Source organism: Numida meleagris, chromosome 12 (assembly GCF_002078875.1).
Source record: "Numida meleagris isolate 19003 breed g44 Domestic line chromosome 12, NumMel1.0, whole genome shotgun sequence".
In the NCBI taxonomy this organism is placed as follows: Eukaryota; Metazoa; Chordata; class Aves; order Galliformes; family Numididae; genus Numida; species Numida meleagris.
In genome coordinates, this window is record NC_034420.1 from 7,523,285 (window position 1) to 7,543,557 (window position 20,273).

General features: G+C 41.3%; 1 long non-coding RNA gene across 1 annotated transcript in view; it reads left to right on the forward strand.

The window, feature by feature from the left end:
- LOC110405480 overlaps positions 1 to 13,278 on the forward strand; it is a 126,111-nt gene extending 112,833 nt beyond the window's left edge. Inside the window, exon 4 of the long non-coding RNA XR_002442907.1 lies at positions 12,656 to 13,278. This is a non-coding gene — a long non-coding RNA (uncharacterized LOC110405480). The remainder of the gene's footprint in view (positions 1 to 12,655) is intronic.

A 20,273-nucleotide genomic window follows, 5' to 3' on the forward strand; every position in this document is an offset into this window, starting at 1 on the left:
ATAGGATCATCTTGCCTTTAGAGGTCATCTAGTCCAACTCCCCTGCAATGAACAGGGACATCCACAGCTAAATCAGGTTGCTCAGAGCCTGGTCCAGCCTGACCTTGAATGTCTTCAGGGGCAGGGCATCCACCACCTCTCTGGGCAACCTGTGCCAGTGTCTCAGCATGATCACCGTAAAAGACTTTTTCCTTATATCCTATTGAAATCTCCCCTCCTTAAGTTTGAAACTCTTTCCCCTTGTCCTATCACCACGGACCCTGCTAAAGGGTCTGTCCTCTTATTTCTTGCAGACCCCCTTTAGATACTGAAAGGCTGCTATCAACTCACCTTGGAGCCTTCTCTCCTCCAGGCTGAACAGCCTCAGATCTCTCAGCCTGTCCTAGCAGGTGAGGTGTTCCATCTTTTGGACTGTGTTTGTGGCTCTCCTCTGGACTCGCTCCAACAGGTCCACGTCTCTCCTGTACTGAGGACTCCACATCTGGATGCAATGCCTCACCAGTGCAGAGTAGAGGGGCAGGATCAAATCCTTTAATGACTTCTTGCCTGTTAGACTTGAGCCTGACAGGCTTGTTTCTGTCTCTGTAGGAATCAAGGTTTAATTCTGTACCAAAACAAGACATACAGTTTCAACCAAGCTGCATCTAAATTTAAGTGATGGTAGATGTGAGGAGAAAGGTGCTGCTCTGAATTATTTGCAGTAAACTCCAGATAATGCAGGTCCCCAGGGACAAAAGGGACCTGGCTGGTCATTGATATCTTCATTGAAAATGTTGAAGTAACGAACAGAGAATTTCTTTATATTGTTATGCTCAAGTATGTAATTATCATCCACTTTCCCACTTGACAACTCTCAGTGAGATGCATGGTGGTCTTTCATTGTTATTTACTTTTTCAGAAAGGTTGGAACAGTCCTTTGGGTAAAGAGTCAAGTAGTATTTCTCTGGCACACTCTAAGCTAAGCTCTACTGAGCTTGCGCTTGTGTATTCTTCTCAGAATGATCTCTTTGTTATTAATTGGCTATTTGTTGCTGCAACTGAAATGAATTTTCCTAGCCTTTGAAAGCTTGCAAGTGTACAACGTTTTCCCGGCTGAAATTGGAATGAAGTGTAGAAAAAATCCTACATCATCCAAAAGAAAATAAAACTACTACTTCTATTGCAACTTTTGAAAACTTTTATCTTCCAGTGCAACACTTCCTGATTTTTAATGATTTTATGGTAATTTCTAGCTTAAGTAAAGGAGGATTTTTTGCAAGTCAAAATTTTGCAGGTAAAAATGTTTCATGTTTAAAATTTTTAAACGTTTTGATTTTTTCTGAGTTTTAAAAAAATCCTCTCCGTTTTTTTTTTTTTTTTTCTGTGCAATGTTTTGGTTTATAAAATGTTGTATAGAAAAGTGGAAATAATTAAACAAGTTCCACTGAGAAATTCCCAGCTTTAACTTGAGCTACCTACTGGGTAGTGAGGTTTCATGTGAGGTAGTGAGGGTTCATCAAACTCTCCTCAGCTTTTCCCAGGCCACCTCTGCTCACTTTTGAATAATTTGTTTTATCCTATTTGTGCCTAAAATATTTTTCTTTCCTATCTTCAAAGATAAGATCATATTGTGAGATATGATACCGTGATTATGAATTGTTTTATATATCATACCCACATCACAGAACACCCTGAGTTTCTTCGTATGTTCCAGACATGGGTTATTCTACAGAGGAATAAATGGACGCACGGGAGGACCAGGGCTACTGAGGATTCTTGACTGCCAAAAGCTAAGCTATGTGAAAAGGAAAGAGTGTTCCTTTTTCAGAGGAGCAGGAAAACACAAGAGCAAGAGGATGTGTGAAGTGTGCTAAAAGAAAGATGGGGCTTTTCCTTGTGCTCTGCTCCAAAATATGTGTGGGCTGTGGGAGGAAATGCTTGTAGCAGCATGCGTGGGAAAGCCCACGGTCTGCTGGCCCTGTGTGAATGGCAGTGACCGTCTTTTAACATATGTGTGCAATAATCACAGATGCTTTTTTCTGCCTCTCAGGAGAAAATAAAAGAGATTTACAGTTTCGTTCTAAAATGTAAACATTGAGCTCAGTACTGCTGGGAAAGTAATTCGGTCTGGCATATTTGGGACCTCTATCTGGCTTAGAAGTGTAAGTGAAGATATCTACCCATGTCTCAGGCACAGGGCAGCGTCAGTACTTGGGGTGCCCCATGGGCCTCAGTATTCCCCAGCCCAGCCCAGCCAGCAAGTCTGAATGGGGGTCCACAGGCTCAGCAGGGGCCCAGCACTGGCACTTGTGAGCCTCAAAGGCAGGCATCAAAGGAGACCAAAAACTCATTTGGGGGATTTCAGTGTAAGGCAAAACAAGGCCTTAGGAGGCCACTGGATATTTGGAGGTGTCTGGCTGGCTCTACATGCTGAGATATAAGGAACTTTAAAAGGAGAATTTTAACTTGGGAGAGCTAGCATCTGTGTACTAGTTACTTTATATTCTCCCTTCCTGAATTACTCATTTAATATCTGGCCACATGCTGCTAAGGGCTTCGGGGAGAGATTAGAGAGTGTAATTGCTCTCACTTCTCCAAAGCCCACACAACGCGTTTTCAGGATTGATTACTCCCTCATCCTTTAAGTTTTTGTGCCCGTCAGCTTGGATGCAAAGAATGACAGCATTTTAATTTCCCACCCAAAACAGCTGGTCAAACTGACTGTGTACCAGATTGATTAGAAACCATGGCAGTCACTGACTAGGGCTAGTAGAAAAGGTCATACTCTTTTTAACAAGGAAGAAAATTCCAAGTATGACTGCTTTACATGAATTTTCAGACAAAACAGAATCTGTTTTGTATACAGATGGATTTATTGTGCTTAGGGTCAATAACCCTGATTTTAAAATGACTTGTAGGTACTTAATTCTCAGGCACGCAAGCTGGTATCCTGGTCCCATTGGAATCAACGGAAATGAAAGCACTGTTGGAGGGAGGGTCTTGTCTGCCATCTTTAACAGTCCTCCTACCTCTGAGTTTTCAAAGAAGCCTCAGTTAGCTCTTAAAATACAGATTAAAAAAACTAGTGCTAATCTGTTAGTGAAAGGAGTGGTATTAAAGGTAAAGGTACATAATGGACAGTGATGTGAGAGTGGTGTCTGCTGACACTGACAGCATGGCAGGATGAAGCAGCCGAAAATGGAGAGAGAGGATGATGGGACTATGTCAGCTGAACCTCTATGGGAGGTGGATGACACTAATTGTTGGCTTTACAATCATTTTGTGGGACTACTCTTTATGGTCTTTATACGAGGCTGGAAAAGTTGGTACCATTTTGTGGATGGTGCCTCCGTGTTCAAACCTATCTTTATTCCACTGAAAATGCTCATGAAATCTCAGGGAACATAAATGGAGTCCCCAGGCTGGGTGGCCAGTCCCTGAGATCTTGTCCTGGGCTGTGGGCTCTGGGTTCCTTGGAAACTCTCCACTAGACAGACTGAGATCTGAAGTGTTTAATAGCACAGAAAAAGGCAGCAGTCCTGTCAGGAACCTGCAGCTGTTAAATAATCGTATGGTATGTTTCAGTTTCACTGAAATCCAGGAAACTTTGCTAAAGAAACTTCCGAGTGTTTTCCCCTTAGTGGCATCCTGAAGGAACGCAAGCTTTCCCCCCAAGTGAAGGCAAGGCCTCCAAAGTTGCAGGGACCAATTGTTCCTTCTGCACTGCCCCAATGACTTCCTAAAACACACTGAAAAAATAGTTCATTCTGCCTAAATCCAGGGAAGGTTAAAAAATGCAACTGTTCTGATGCAACAGCATTAACTCCGCTTTGTTTGAAGCCCCATTTTCAGAACTAGGCATATAGGAAACAACCGTGTAACTTTCTGTATCCAGTATTTGAAGGAAATGTGAAAGTTTCCTGGAACTGCCTCCACCACTTCAAATCCCACTGCCTCTCCCCAGAAAGAGTCAGCAGATGCAGCACAGAAAGACGAGCAAGGGCCTGGAGCAGCTTTACCAGGCATGTATCAGGAGATGGGGAGATGAGGGATGGCGCAGTGGCTTCTTGCCCCTGAACACAATCAGCTACCACAATATGTGTCACAGGAGAGGAGAGAAGGGATTTTACATAGCTTTGCTGTCACCAGTCACCAGAGTTACCAAAATGGACCTGGAAGGCTCAGAGAATGAGATAGGAATGTCAATCAGTCTTCATTTCCCTTTTCTTACTCAGCAAACTGCTGACTAGAGCGTGACAATTCTCATGTACTTAGGAGTGTGTCTGAAATTTAAGATTTGGTTTTAGAAAGAAAAAAATTGATTTACAAAGCTGGATGTCCTCAGACCCCTCATTATCTAAGAGGCAAGACTCTGAAGAGATTGACAGCGTGCTGCTGAAGAGATTGACAGCGTGCTGCTGCAGGCTTTCTGCTACTGCGTGGCAGCCTCAGTGCTGCTGCTTTTGCAACCATCTTAGCCTGATTACACAAACTTTTGTGGGAACATCAAGTGATCTCAGGCTTTGTTTATGAAGTGCTCCTCTAGACTGGGAAGACTTAAACCCTTAATTGGAGCCAAAAGAACAGATGTTACTTTTCCTTCCTCAAGGCAAGAGCCTATGGGGAAAAAAACCCCAAAACCTAAATGTTTCACCTTAGGATAGCTTCACTGCCTTTGCTTTCATCTAGGTAAAATGTCAAAACTGTTGAATTCAAATTTTAAGAACTGTATAAAGATATTATAAATTCTTAGTGGAGGAGTTGCCCATTTTCTCTAGTTTTATTTTTAAGCATAAATATAAATAGCAAAAATTGTTCATGCCTGATAGCATCAGAGAATCACTGTGGTGGGAAGGGACCACATAAGGTCTCTTGTCTAGCTTCCTGCTCACACTGGGGTCAACACTGACTTCAGATGAGGTTGCTCAGAATTTCATCCAGACAGGACTAAAAATGCCTCCAAGGATAGAGATTCTATAGTGTCTGTGAGCAATATGATCCAGTCCTTAATTATTCTCATAGTTATTCTTTCTTTTCAACCAGACATAATCCCCCATGTTTCAATTTATAGCCATATCCAAATGACAAAAGTACTTTCCTGATGACTTATGTCTTGAGTGCTGGCTGGACTTTTGGCTCCATGGAGCTCATTCAGGAATAATTTTCTGGTTGGATATAAGAAAATGTTTGCTGCCTCCAAAAAAGTCATTCAGCTGCATTTTTAGCTAAGACAGTCCATGTTTCTTTGTGAATAAACAAGCACAGTGGGAATGAAAGGATAAAAAATGCAACCATAAATCACATTCTGCCATGGCATCATAAGCATAGTTCCATCAATGTCAAAATGTGGCCCTGTATTTTTTTCTTCCTTAAAAGAAGATTAAAATGATTGGAATTATGTGGTTCATCACATGCAATTTCTAATTCTTTAAATGTTCTCCTTTTCTAGACATAGCCATTTTTAAGAAAAGTGCAAGCCTCTGACGTTCATAATTTTTCACTGAGTAATGGCATAGGAGTATTTCTACTGGCATAATTAGTATGAAAACACAGTTTGTCACCTAATAAGTAAAAAATATTTTGAGTTTGTAAAGCAGCTTCTATCTAAGAACAGGAAAACATTTCAAGCAGTCAGTCTGTTCAGTAACTGTATCAATAAGTAATTTATACCTAATTTTATTGGCAGGAGCACAAAGAAAGATTAATGCTTTTATCCTTCTAAAAGATGTTCCTGCTTTGGTCCTTGTGTGGGATTTACCAGTAAACAAGAATGCTCTGATATGCAGTCCAGCTTCCTTTCTTGCGTGAAGTTTGTCTGTTTGGATGTACTCTAGATAAGTTTAAGAAACAAAACCTGTTGAATGTTCTGTGTAGAGACAATTTTGAAACACGTGTCCAGATGGCTTGGTTGTACAGTGGATGTTCAGAGCTCCTGCATGAAGTACTGAGCAGTTATGGGAAAATAGCACCAGTACCTTTCTTATTTTGTCCAACATAGCAAATGCTCTGCTTGGAAGGAGCTGGGGCTGTTTGGAGCCATCTACCTCATCTCTGAATGCCAACAGGAGTAAAATTTCCTTATTAATACACAGATATTATCTGTTGTGATCAGTGCTCGCTCGCTCTCTCTCTTTTTTTTTTAATCTGGAAATGAACATAATTTTTCTATTTGAGGAATGACTTGTGTGGTTTTTTTGGCCAAACCAGAGCTGGTGCTGTTTAGGTGACTAGTTTCCTGAATAGGTCATCTTGCAGGAAAGCAGAATTGCTTCATGAGTGGGAAAATATATATGTAGTCAGTACAGTATGACTAAAAAGAAAGAAAATTATTTTAATGCACTGTTAGTGATAATTTTGCTCAAAGGATATTGTGTAATGCATAATTTAGAATGTGTCTGCTCATGTAACTTGGCCCATAACTCTGAAGTTCAGCTCACTAACCACAGGATAATTGCTACTTAGACTGAACCAAATAGCAAGCAAGTAGCTTTTCCAATGGAGTATGAAGCAGGCAGCATCTTAATTGGTGTAAAATGGTGTGGCTCCCTCAATTGGAAATGAGTTACAGTGATTTACAGTAGTCAAGGTTGTGGCCTGTATTGTTGGCTTTCCTTCTTTCCACCGTGCTTGCTAATTAGCAAATCAAAGTGCAATGAATTAGCAAATGTGTTAACCAGGCCTTTCCGTGTCTTTCCTTGCTCCTGCTGTGAAATTGCACTGACTCCTCATTCCATGAGAACAGACTGTTTTTGTCATAGACCACAGCTGTGGCTCTGAGTAGAGTGAGATGAGATTAAAAATTTACAGCATAGGAGCAGCAGGGGAAGCAAACAAAGAAATCACACTATTAAAAACTGCTATAAAAATAATTATTATTGTTGAAAACCCTTTCAGTGACTTCTTGACTCAGTCTCTGGTCTCTTTCTCATTTGAGCACTAGCTGCTCAAATCTTTTCCAAAGCATTTTGGAGATCAGTATGTTTCTCTCTGCCCAAGCAGACAAAACACTTCTGACATCTTGGCTGCTTCTTCCTGTCTCACCTTTCGAACACAGAGCCTGCTTCCCCCCATCCATACAAAGATGGATGGAGATGCCATCACTTTTTCTGTGTTGTCATCTCTTCTCCCTGGAGAAAAGAGTTGACTAATAGGACTTTTATTACAATGAGCAGAAGACAACAGTGGGAGCAGAGTCAGGGTACCTTAAGACATGTCGTTCAGAATGGTCATTAATAGCCCTGTTTTGTACATCACAGCAGTGAGTCAGGAAGTGACCTTCAAACAGGGCTAACAGTCAATGCATTGCAAATAAAGATGGTTCGTAAAGTAAAGAGGAATAACTAAGCATCTCACATCTCCAGAGCTTGCAGATTGCTTGTATTCTCTTCTCTAGTTGTTTGATATTACCCACTGCAGGGGCAAGACACTGAGCTGATGAACTGATACAGCTGCTCTGTTGCTCCTGCAAGATTATTACTTATTCCCTGAGAAAATTACAATTGGCCCATGAATAACCACGTTCATCATTACTGTGTGTGTCTGATAGCTACTTGTGTTTATTGTGCTGCATCACACTGTGCCCTGCTCCACAGGCAGTGTCTCAGTGACACATGCTGAGGGCGTATAGGTGGGAGCCTGCAAGATTGACTTGGAAGAGCACCGCAGGAGGCTGGAATGGCATCACAAACCTTTCCTTATAGCTAATGGTGGTTTTTCTCTTCAATGCTTTTGTTGTGTTTTTTTTTTTTAATTGTCTTTGAGATACCCTTGGCTCAGGCATTTTGGTGTGCCCTGTACATAAGCTGTTCTGTAGCCTCTAAATTCAGATGCTCAGATTTTTCAGTACCTCATCTGTTGTCTTGATACTAACACTAACTCCTGGTGGTTTCTCCAAACCTGGCAAAGATCTTCTTGCATTCGCTATGTCTTTCTATTGGACATAAGTTTCTTTTCCAGCCTCCTCTCCCTCTGAAGCACTTTCTTTCTTTCTTTGCTAAAACAATGTGACTCATTAGTTGAAGTATTCTCTGGAGACACCCTCTGACAAAATTGCTGCATGTAAACAGGGAAAGCTAATGGAAAGGGCAATGCCACTGAATAAATCTTCAACTTCCAACGTGAAGAGGAGGCAAAGCAGAATTCCTCTGATGTATTCTCAGGTTGCACCGTTTCTAATGATCCAGTGTTCCTTGCTTTATATTACGAACACTTCAGAGCTATTTCTAATTTCCCGTGTAGTGCATAAGCCATTTCAAGGATCTTCAGATGTGACTTTATTTGTAGCCAGATCTTTGTGAAATTGACAGCTATTTTAAAACAAAAAACAGCAGCAGTTTTCTGTGTAGAAATTACAAATGCTGTCAGTAGATTTGAAAAAAAAGTAAACAAGAAAAAGAGAGAAGAGACACAGATTAGTTTGATTTATAAATGTTTGAAAATATTTTTCATCTATAGTGAAAGAGCTGCCCTGTGGTTTTACACGTTGTTTTATTTTTTCATTTTGGATTTCTTTAATAAGTGACTTGTTTGGGGATAACCAAGCTTTACTAGCCACTTACTGGCATTATTTCACTAGCAGTATTAGTTAGGCCGAGAACTGAAAGTGCCAGAACTTTATCAGATCAGCTCTCCAGAGGGTGCATTTTTCTGGGCATTAATTATCCCATCATGTGCTGATATTCTTTTGGGCTCCCAAAACATAGTTCTGCATGGATAGTATGCTGTGCAGTTGTCAAAGTTGTCCCTGACTTGATGCTGTACTGTGTGGGAGTGTAAGTCCTGCTATAGTTTAACCAAAATGCCAGAACTTCTAAGTCCCAGTCTTTTTTTTACTGAAGACAAATCTATGAAGATAAAACTGGTGTTTATTGTTTTGGTAACTCATTTTTTTATTGTCAGGTATACTGCGTATAGGCTCCTGGTGCAAGGACAGATATTTTTCAGAATCACAGAGTTGTAGGCTTTGGAAGGGACCTCTGGAGATCATCTAGTCCAACCCCCCTGCTAAAGCAGGCTTCCTACAGTAGGTCACATCGGAAAGCATCCAGGCAGATTTTGAATATCTCCAGAGATGGAGACTCTGCAGTCCCTCTGGACAGCTTGTTCCAGTGCTCTGTCACCCTCAAAGTTTTTCCTCATGTTTATATAGAACTTCCTGTGTTCCAGTTTGTGCCCATTGCCCTTTGTTCTGTTGCTGGGCATCACTGAACAGAGTCTGGCCCCATCGTCTTGACTCCCACCCTTTAGATAGTTATAAGCATTGATAAGGTCCTCTCTCAGCCTTCTCTTCTCTGGGCTGAACAGTCCCAGGTCTCTCAGCTTTTCCTCACAAGGGAGATGCTCCAGGACTCTCATCACCTTTGTGGCCCTCCGCTGGACTCTCTCCAGCTGTTCCCTGTCTTTCTTTAACTGAGGAGGCCAGAACTGGATGCAGTACTCCATAAGTGCTATCACAACTGCAGAGTAGAGGGAGAGGATAACCTCTCTCATCCTGCTGGCCATGCTCTTTTTAATGCAGCCCAGGATACCTTTGGCCTTTTTGGACACAAAGGCACACTGCTGGCTCATGGACAACCTGTTGAGCTCCTTTCCAGTAGACCAGCCCCTATTGAACTGTACTGATGCATGTGGTTATTCCTCCCCAGGTGTAGGACTCTATCTAACTCTCCAAACACTGTTGAAGTAAGTGATCAGAAGTGATGTCCGTAACAACAGTCAGACACATCCCTCATAGTGACACAAAAGGCAGCTTCCTGGCAGGTCATCATCACAAGCACTTTGGCAAATCCTTGAGAATACAAAGGGTTTTTTGTTACAACTGATGTCCGATCTGGTGGGTTGTTTTAGAAGATGGATTCCAGAATACAAAATGCTCTCAATGAGCATGATTTCATCTTAGTCTTCAGATGTTTGTAATTCTAGGAGCTATTCAGTCAATGATTCCAACACCCCTGCTAACCTAAGGGAGGGTATTAGAGAAGTCAGAGCAAGATTCTCCTTGAAGGCTGATGGTGTAAATACAGGAGTAAACAGACACAAGTTGCAGCAAGACGTAGTTCATATAGAGTTAAGGATAAAATTCTTCACGGGATGATTAAACACTTGAACAGGTTGCCTGGAGTGACTGTAATCTCCATCCTTGAAGATATTCAAAACTCAACAGGACAAGTCCATAAGCATCTCAGTCTGGCTTGGAAGTTGGATCTATGCTCAGCAGAAGTTAGACCATATGGCTTTTATGAAGGTTCTTTCAAATTAAATAATTTCATGATTATATGGTTCTAAATGGTTTGTGTTCAACTTGCTTTGAGAAAGGCAACTGCATTTACAAGCTGAATGGGAATGGAGACTAGAGGAGAGACTCTGCCTACATGCAAGACTTTTCCAAGCGCTTATGGCAAGATTTTCAAGTTTGTCACATCCGTTTTGTAGTTGGGCTAGCGTCGCTGAAATCCACAGGTCTATCAGCCATGAACAATCTCTTTTAATTCATTCACTCTATCAAAAATTTCACTGTTTGTGAAAAATAGCCTGTAGAATGACTGGATGAATGCCCAAATATAGGCAAAGCAATACAGCTTTTCCTTGTGAGTTGGCATTGTACTCTTCTCACTTTAGAAGAAAAAAAATCACAATGCTTCTAGCTGCAGTGCAGTTCTTCTTAACCAGATTTAAGGACTATACACAATTGCAGCTGAAGCTGTGTGCATTTACTTATTGATTTTTCTTTCATATTTTAACTACTATTTTTAGCTGTAGTGAACTATTGACAAATTGCAAGAACAGGAATCTGTCATAGATGCCAAGTGACTTCTTGATTTTGTAAGAGAAAATTTTTTTCTCTTGACCCTTCATTGATGGAGTTGTTGTACAGTAGGCTTCAGGCAGCAGCCAACCAGTTGTGAGAAAAGAGAGTAGATAGACTCTCACATCACGGCTATTCTGTATTAAGGAGGCATGACTAAGAACGTATACAGGAATAAGAAAGTGGTTTTACAAGTTGAGAACGAGAAAAGATGGAGGGAAAACCAGCTTTACCACAAGCAGATGTGATTTTGATGTGGTGGAGTCACATGCATTGTGTGGACTGCCGCGTCCTGTGCAGTCCTCAAGTGTTTTTCATTTCAAAGTCCCACTAGGAACCAGTGAGCAGCCATTAGGGACAGTCCAATTGGCAGAGGTGGGGGAATACCATCCTGTTTTAATCACACCAGTCAAATATTCTTTGAACATTTGTTTGTCAAACTGTGATTTTTAATAACTGCATATTCTATTCTTCTATACCAAATAATGAATTTCTCCTGAAAGGAGAAATTACGTTTGAAGACATATTTCAAGAAATTGAAGTCTTTGTAAAATGAGAAGTAACAGCAGCTGACCGCTGAAGTTTCAGCAGGATGGGGTGAGCATTTGGGGTTATGAATGTGGATTCCAGTGACTGCCATTGAGTCAATTTGTCCAATCACAAAGCTACAAAGCTCTCATGACATATACGCCTGAGTCTAGCAAAACATTTAAGCAAAGGCTTAATTCAAATATTGGGCTTGATTTCTGAGCACACTGAACTTTTGGTACTGTGCTTACGTGGTTAAGTGTGATTTAAATTGTTCAGAATGGGGAATTTCCATTTCAGAGGTGATTTTGACTTTTCAGCCTTTTTGTTTGTTTCTGAATTGAAAGATGGACAATGGTTGAAGGAAAAAGAGGAAGATAAATGGGCTTCATTTCCTGAGCATCTTCATTTTTCATTAATTCACTTGGAACTGTGAAACGTCAGCCTTCAGGAGATTTTAAGAAAAGATTCAAAATGCTTAGCATATTTCAGTTTTTAAAGCATTTTTCATCTTCTCCACGCTTTGTAAATGAGTGAATATTTGATAAGACATGAGAAAACAGAACAAAAAAATTTAAATAAAGGTGGAAACATCACTTTCACTCCAGGAAGTTCCATTCTATAGAAATAAAATCAGATTTGACAAGATATTTCACAGTGGAAGAAAATGCAGATACTTTCCACACTTTTTACTTTGAAACTCAGATTCCACCATGGGATATTTGCATAAATTCCAGTCAGAGTGGAAATGTAATATCCATAATTAAGCAGACAGAAAGAGAGTAGAGCATCCACAGAAAGCAGTTCATTGATGAATATGTAGCAGAAAGATTTCAGTTTTTCTTTGCTAGATGTCATTGAAAAAGAAGTACAACAATATTTGGATCAACAGAAAATGGAGGGTGTTGTTCTATGCTAAGTGGCTTGCATGTAAGGGTGCGAAGAAAACACTGCTTTTAAAATCCTTTTCTACTTCAAAAATAGTAGTTTATCTGAAAGTAAGAGACAGTCATGCCCGATCCCGGTGACGATGCTAGCTTTGCTGCTGGATAGGGAATACATTGTTTGCCAGACTGCACCAGATTGCTTGGCCAGCACTTTTAATCACATCCTTCAGCCTTTGCCAATACTGCACCCATGTAGGATGGACTAATAAAGTGTGAGATTATTCCCCAAACAATCTAATGCCAGCTGAGAGTGTCAGGATGCTATTCGCTACCTCAGGTCAGCAGAAAGCAGTGACAACAGAGCTGCAACTTGTGTGTCAGAATGGACAACTTGAACATAAATAACACAATATAACAATATAGTATTGACACTGGCTTCTAATCTTTGTTTTACCAGGTTTGATCAATGCTTCCAGACTGATGACAGTAAGAGCATTCAGGCAGCAGGGACCTCTTCTTCCTGAGGGTAGCTGTGCTTTGCCAAGTGGGGAGATCCACACCTCTGCAAGGCAATTTCTGGAGCTGTGCAGGAGCGTGCTACATTGAGGAGGTACCCAGCAACATTTCTGGCAAGAAGAACAAACACTGCAGGACTTAACAACATATTCCAGTATTTTTCAGTTCCTGTAGAGAAATCAGCCTTTTTGGTGAGAAAAATATTAGTCTTTTTCTTTATTTATTATTTTGCATAAACATATGGTGTGATGATTATTCCTCATTTTCTGAGTGATTCTGAATAGGACTTACAGCCCACGGGAATCATTTAGTAAAGAAAAACTGCTAACCAGCTCTGCAGAGTAGATAGATGGTCTGCATTAATAATCGTCTGTGGTCTTTGATCCATTTGGTGCAATCCCAGCCATTGCAGTCTGATGGCAGCAGGAACTGTAATAACACTGAGAGAGCCATGTGACTTGGGCCAGGGCCAGGGTCTGTTTATTTATAGCACTTTAATGATGAACATAAATTATTCTAACATCATTTGTACACAATTTTATTTAGCAGAAAAGAATGTCTGATTCTGACTAATAAACTACAGTTCTATCTCATTCCTTAACAGAAAATCACTTCTTTGGTTTTACCAAACTGTGGTCCTCATTTTTGGAGGTGATGGCATGAGGAGGCTATGTGCAACTGGAAGTTCACCAAGCAGAAAGTTCCCTGAGCATTAGTATTTAGTAACCTGTGGTTGATTAGTGAGAGAGTCAACAGATACCTTGAAAAATCATTTCCTATAGAGAAACTCACAGTGCCTGTGTTTGGTCCAAAAGAATGGAGCAAGTAAAATTTACCTTTAGACCAAATCAGCATTTCCTTCACAAGCTTTTGCAGCAGCACATTAGCTAATAGCAGAACAGAGGTTCTGGGAAAGAGGAAGAGTTACTAATGGACTTAACCAAGGTGACTGTAAATACTTGTTGAAACTGTGAAGAAAATGATCATTCAGAATCAGGGCCACATAGTTATATGTGTTTGTCCAGAAGATATCTAGCTGTACACCTTGTCCCTGCTGCAAAGGATGGCAAAGCATGCCAGCTATATAAATAATTCCAGTAAGGGTTGTTGCTTGGCAGAGATGCTCAATGGACACTATTTCCTGCCATCATCCTCCTGGGATCTACTACTCATCAGTTCACAGTGGCAATGTCAACTGCTGCCAGTCCCTTCCCACCTTCAGCCTGTTTTCAGAGATTCAGTTTCCCTACCTACCTTCCCTTGTTGCTTTTGTCCAGCTGCCCCAAGAAAATGAGCAGTGCCACAGGTCTCAGAAGCTCACACTTTTGAAAACCTTGTATCCTCTGCTTTGATGCAACTTGAAATTGGTAAGAAGTTCATGCTAAGGAGATGAAATAGAGGCCATGAGGCTGCACAGAAAGACCTAATAGGTTACACGTCAAGAACTCTGGTAAAATTGTTACACTGGTATCTACTACGGAGGTAGACTATTCAGGTTAAAGTCTCAAAGATAGGTAAAATCCTGCTTATAGCTCAAAGCCTTTATTTTGGTCATTTGCCATGGCAAGTCCCATACTCCTCTCTTTTACTATGCCAAAGGCCCCAGAAGTTTCAGTTTCATGATCCTCCTCATGTACATGTGTAAAACTTTCCGAGTCTGCACTGACTACACCTTGACTGTACAAAGGCTTTAAGGAGGCAGGTCTGCATAAGTATCAGTAGCACAGTGGCAGATCAGTTCCAGATCCTCATTTGCTGTGCTTTCCAAGTGGTACCACCAGCCTGCACTGCAACAATTTCAGATTACTTCATAAAGGGCTGAAAAGGAAGGCCTGAGCCAGAAATCCTTATATGACCCTACAACAAGGGTATGGGTTAATGAAGAGATGGAAAATGCAGATCACATTTTACTCTAATGCCCAAAATACACACTATTTTCTCAAGTGACTGGGAGTAATACAAAGACTTTTCAATAAAATGGGATGAACGGATAAAAAACATGGGAATTGTGAGAGTGAATACTACAGCATGCAACAGCTGCTCCTGAGAAGACATAGGTCACCACACATGACAACACCCCAAAACATGTTTAGGGCTCTGCCAAAGCTGTATTCAAGAGGGAAGCCATTTTCTGTCATTTTAAATTCACTGGAATTTTTCTCGCTAAAATCCAAGCTGCTTTTGTTGTTTTCAAAGAGGAATGTGAGTCTTTATGCATATGTATGCAGGTGAGAAAAATAAAAAATGACAATACTTTTTGCTATTCTGAAGACTGACACAGGCTAAGGGAGATAAAAACAGGCAAGTGAAATGAGCCCAGGCAGGAGTGCAGAGGAATTGCTTATCACCACCTCCAATTCCTGCAATTCTGCCTTAAGGTAAAATGCAGCTTTTTAGGAAAAAAGGTGAGGAACAGCACCAAATCAACTGAAATAAGGAGCAACAGCTTTATGCAGTTTCCTTGTGGGGGATTCAACAGCTCCAAATGGTTCTTAGACCTGTGATATCATCATTCATCTTTGACTCCCTCACTCTGCACTGTCAGTTTTGCTGAACTACAGTGCGTGAAAAATATTTCTCTTCCTTGGCACAGGACCAGCACGCAAGAGACATTTCAGCAATTCTGCCCTGTGGGGATAGCAGCTGCTAGGCTTTACTAATCCAGCTGATATTCTTGCTCTAGCACAGATAGCAGAACCTACTTCTTTCCTACTGTATGACCCTCCCTTTCCTACAGAATCAGCTATCAGTTCTGAACTAGTTCTCTTTATTTTCAAGAAAGAAGAGAAGCATCCAACTCATGGAAAGGTATTTGACCAGATAAGGACTTCCTATGGAGTTTGTAATACTTCCCAGGGAAACAGATCTTTACTTCTTTCTGGCAGAAGAATTAATCACTGAGTATTATTTGCAATTGAGAAAACCCATGCTTTCGGATGCTGTCTTCCTAGCTTTGTGTATTTATCAGCAGTCTAATGAGGAAGTATTATAAAACTTGGATTCCCTTATGCCACTTCATTTTCATGAAAAAGATACCTAACCTGGTGGAAATTACTCCCAGGGAATGCCCCAGCACAAGGTAACTTTCTGCTCCTCGTGATAACACCAAAAAATCTTCCCTGCAGCATATTTTGCTACCCAGGGTGTTTCAGTGCAGAGACTGAGGCCATGTTTTGCCTGTTCTTGGCCAGCTTTGTGCTAACGAGAACAGCTTTAAGGCTGCACTGTCCTATACAGGGAAGACACTATGAAGAAATTCCTTTCTCCTGTCACTTTCTTGGGCAAGGCAGAGCAACAAGGACACAAAGAAACAGAATCATGCTTTTATTTTTTATTTTATTTCTACCCTTCTGGAGGAGAACAGAAGGGAAAATGGGAAAAGCTACTTCTGAAAAGATTTGCTGAGCAATGCCAAGACATAAAGTGTTCGTAAGTGACAGAACCAGTTCTGCATTGCTGAAGCTGAGGGTTTTAACAGTACCTCAGGGAAACTGATTTTTATTCCAGCTGAAATTCTGACAGGTGGAGAACCATAGGATCCCCCGACATTCCCAGTGGCAGCAATAAAGATAAGTCAAACTGTAACACACCACTCTGCTCCTTGGACTTTTAAAAATACAGTAATAATGGCAAAAACTCAACCAGACAAAAAAAGACAAAACAGATGGCTTTGCAATTTTGACAGAAAGTATGAGTAAGTAAACAAGGCATTCATTCCAATTAGCAGAGTCACAGTTTGTGAGATCACTCACAATTTGATGAAAAAGGAAAACCTGTCATCATTTGGATACTCTTTTGCCTTCCTTCTGCCAGGTATCCTTCAGGTCCCTCTGCTCTTGGACATCACTTCTCTGAGAAAGTGTAGTTCTGGCTGCAACCTCCATCAAGTCCCAAGTCCTTCTCTCCTAACATGGGCTCTGTAGAGTACAAAGGCAGGCAGCACAGCCTGGTGCGCCTCTATAATGGAGTTGGAGCTCTTTCACATACTGAGAAATAAGGGCAAATTAGCTAAGTTTCTGTCCAGAATATATTTAGCCAGTGTTCCTACCCTCTGGAGCTATAGCCTGTTGATACAGAGCTCGGAGGATGGGTTTGAAGGATCTTGAACTTGGTGCAGAAACTTTTCCTTTCTTCACATCTCAGTGGAGGAATTATGCTCAGGATTTATACCCTACTCCTTTTCAACTAATGGGGACAATTTCTTCCAGAAGTCCACGTGGCCTCTCTCACTCTCACCTTTTAAGAAGGAGGTGTAAAGGCTTTAAGCACTTCTTCAGCAAAAAAAGGTTTTGAGTATCAAGTACAAGTACCATACCAAGGGTAAAAATGGTACCCAGCATGCATGCACTCACCAACAAGCTTATCTTTCCTTTTGAAAGAATTGTTTGATTATCTTAATACAACTCCCAGCCTTCCAGTAAATCTTTTTGATTGGGGGGGGGGGGAAGCAAGGCAAATGAGATCATGTTTTCAAAACAAAATATCCAGGCTTCTCCCCAGCTTACTGATTCTTTCTGGTGGAAGATTTTAGAACATTTTAGAAATCTACTGTTTTGATTCAAATTCAGTCTGGCTTGTGAAGCTGTGAGATGGGGAGCAGTCTGTGCAGCTCGAGGGACTTCGCCAATTGCAGCTATTTCAGCTGAAACAAGCTTTGCTGTTGGTCAGGAAGTTAATTGCTGGGACATGAAACTGAGGTACCATGTCTTATTGCAGCTCTCCTCTGAGATTACTGGGAAACAACAGAGCAGAAGAGAGTCTTAATAGCAATCCAGCATACCCCTTTTCCCTAGACCTTCAATTTCTTGCTGAAGATTTATATTTTTAATTCTTTTAATGAAGGTTGTCCCAGAGGTCAAGAAATTCCTAATTGTCACTGGCAAGCAGGATTATACATTAAGCAGCTTCTAGCTATGTGCTGGCACAGAGGCTTTGAGGGCAGAATGTCTGGGGGATCTCACTCATTGCAGACCTCTGGCAGCACTTTGAGGCCTGCTCTTACAGAAAGGCAGTGAGCTCGGAACTGCCCTTTTAAAGTAAACAAGTCATCAGTTACAGTCCCCAGTTTCATCTTCCAGTTGAACTTGTTTGAGGAAAGAAATCATATTTTTAGGCTTATTAAGTTGAATTTTCTGCCAGCAGCACTGTATGACTGAATTGCACACATATGGAAATGAGTTCTTATCTGCCCCAACACACTCCTGATGGAGTTAGCTCTGAAGAACCTAATGGAGGCAGTGCTCATGTCTGGACAATTTTCTTCATAGCTGCTTGGTTCTGTTTGTTAAATGCACGTGGTATGTCTAGAGAAGATAGGTACAAAACCAGTCCCAGCAAAGAGATAGCAGCCCTAGCCCAGGTCCAGGGAGGATGATTTCCTTGATATACGGCTGCATAAAGGCCCTCTGTGCCTTCATTCCCACCTCATTGCTATTCCAAGGGGAAAGGAGGCTGTGGTAGGGAAAGACTAATATTTCATACAAATTACAGGCACTGTTTTTCCAAATGGTGCCTGAAACCTCTTCTCACAGCCCTTCTCACCTGTTAGTGAAAGAGACTCCTTGCAGAGCACCTAATGTCCAGCACCTTCCCTCTTCCTGCTCCAGTACTCACCTACCTGACAATCCTTTCCCCAGGGCTGTATACCTCGAAGAGCAAATGAAGCATTGCACATAAAAGCTCAGGCTGTGGTGTAAGTGCCTGGAGCTAATGAAGGAGTTCCTACTTCTCAGGAGCCACTATTATCTATTAAGCACCCTCCTTGCATGGCATTAGCCTCTGGCTCTGCTGGGTACAGCTGTTTGGGGCTACTGAAACCCCAAAGAAGAGCCATTTTCATGGATTGAAAATCTTAACATCTTCAGTGCCATCAGCATTTCTCTCATTTTTCTTCTGAAATGATTGTGACCTTAGAAATAAATAACTGTTTGAAGCAATTTCTGAGCATTTAATGTGTTCAGTCTGTGCTGAAGGCTATGTTTTTGTTTGAATTAACAAAGTCAGTCTGCTAGGAAATCTGATTAGTAGAGATTTTTTAAGAGCAGGAGTGCAGCACAGAGCATCTGCAGGCAGTAGGATAATTTTATAAAGTGTGAGTATGTGGAAGGAAGTCACAACTTTCCTTAGTTTTACCAGCTAAGGACTAAACTACACAGCATGTGACAAGGCAGAAGTCTGGGAGGGTGACATTACATTGGTGGAACACTGAAACTCATTGACTGGAAAGCAGACATTTGGAAAAATATTGACCTTAATCATCTGCCCACATGGATGTTCAAAGCTTTAAAGTAACTTCTCCCTTACTCCCTTAGTAGCAGTGTAGAGTGATAGTTTTGCAGCCTACTGTAGGGAACCTTCTTTAGCGTGAGGGCTGGACCTGGTGATCCCCAGAGGTCCCAAACCCTACAATTCTGTGATTCTGTATGTGCTTATACAGAAAGATGAATGTAATCCAGAAGGAAGCACTCCATAAAGTGTCACATTATCCATTCATTGGCAAACTTTTGTAAAGGGGCAGTGGGAAAGTTTCCTAGCACATGTTGAATCCTTGATCTTTTCAATATCTTTAAAACTTTCCAGTTATTCTGAGCAAGTGGCAACTGTTTATGTCAGTTTAAATGTTTAAAAATATCAGCTTCCTTCCCCTTCTGATCGTGTTAGTGAAGGCGTAAGCTAAGCCACAGCAGCTGGCTTCAAGGCAGGCAGAGATCACATCTGACAAAGTCTGAAGTTTTGCTATGGCTCCGAATGGTGTTAAGCGTCATTCACTGCACCAAGACCAGAGTTTCAACTCCTTGAAAGGAGGTTGTGGTGAGGTAGGGGTCAGCCTCTCCTGCTGGTAACTAGCAATAGGACAAGACAGAAAGGCCTCAAGTAGGGCCGGGGGGGGTTCAAGTTTGATACTGGGATTCATCCTTATAGAAACTAAGGGAGAGATGAAATTGTGGGTTTCCTGTTCTGGACTCTTCTTTGCCATGGTAAAAGTCAAAGCTCTGGGAGCCAGCACAAGGGCGGAGTTGGCAACCAGACCTCAAACTCATGACCTAACATGGGATGGAAATACAGTGCTCTAACCCCATGCTGTACTTACATGGGAAGCATGGGGGATGAGCCAGCTCAGCAAGAGCGTGTCAAGGGTTTTAATCAATGCAGCTCTGAAGATTAGTTTTCTTTCTTTCTTTCTTTCTTTTTTTTTCACTGCATACACTAAGTGAGTAAACAGGGATTTTTTTAACGTTTGTTTTGGGGATGCAAATTTAGAGCAATCTTCCCAAAGAGATTCTCTGAGTGCACATACTGCCAGCTGGGACATCCTGGAACCATGCTCTCTTCAGTGACCACTGCAAACACTCTCTGGGGGCAGGCTTGTCCCCCAGTTCACTTAAGCAGCCCTCTATGAGATAAACTAAATCTGGTCAACAGTACAATGCAATCCTGAGCAAAAATATAATCCTAAAAAGCAGGATAGCTGGAAACATTATGTCATTCAGTAGGGACTTTGCTACATTGATTTTATGTGGAAGGTACACTGGGGAGTTCATGCTTAAATGCCTGAGTTA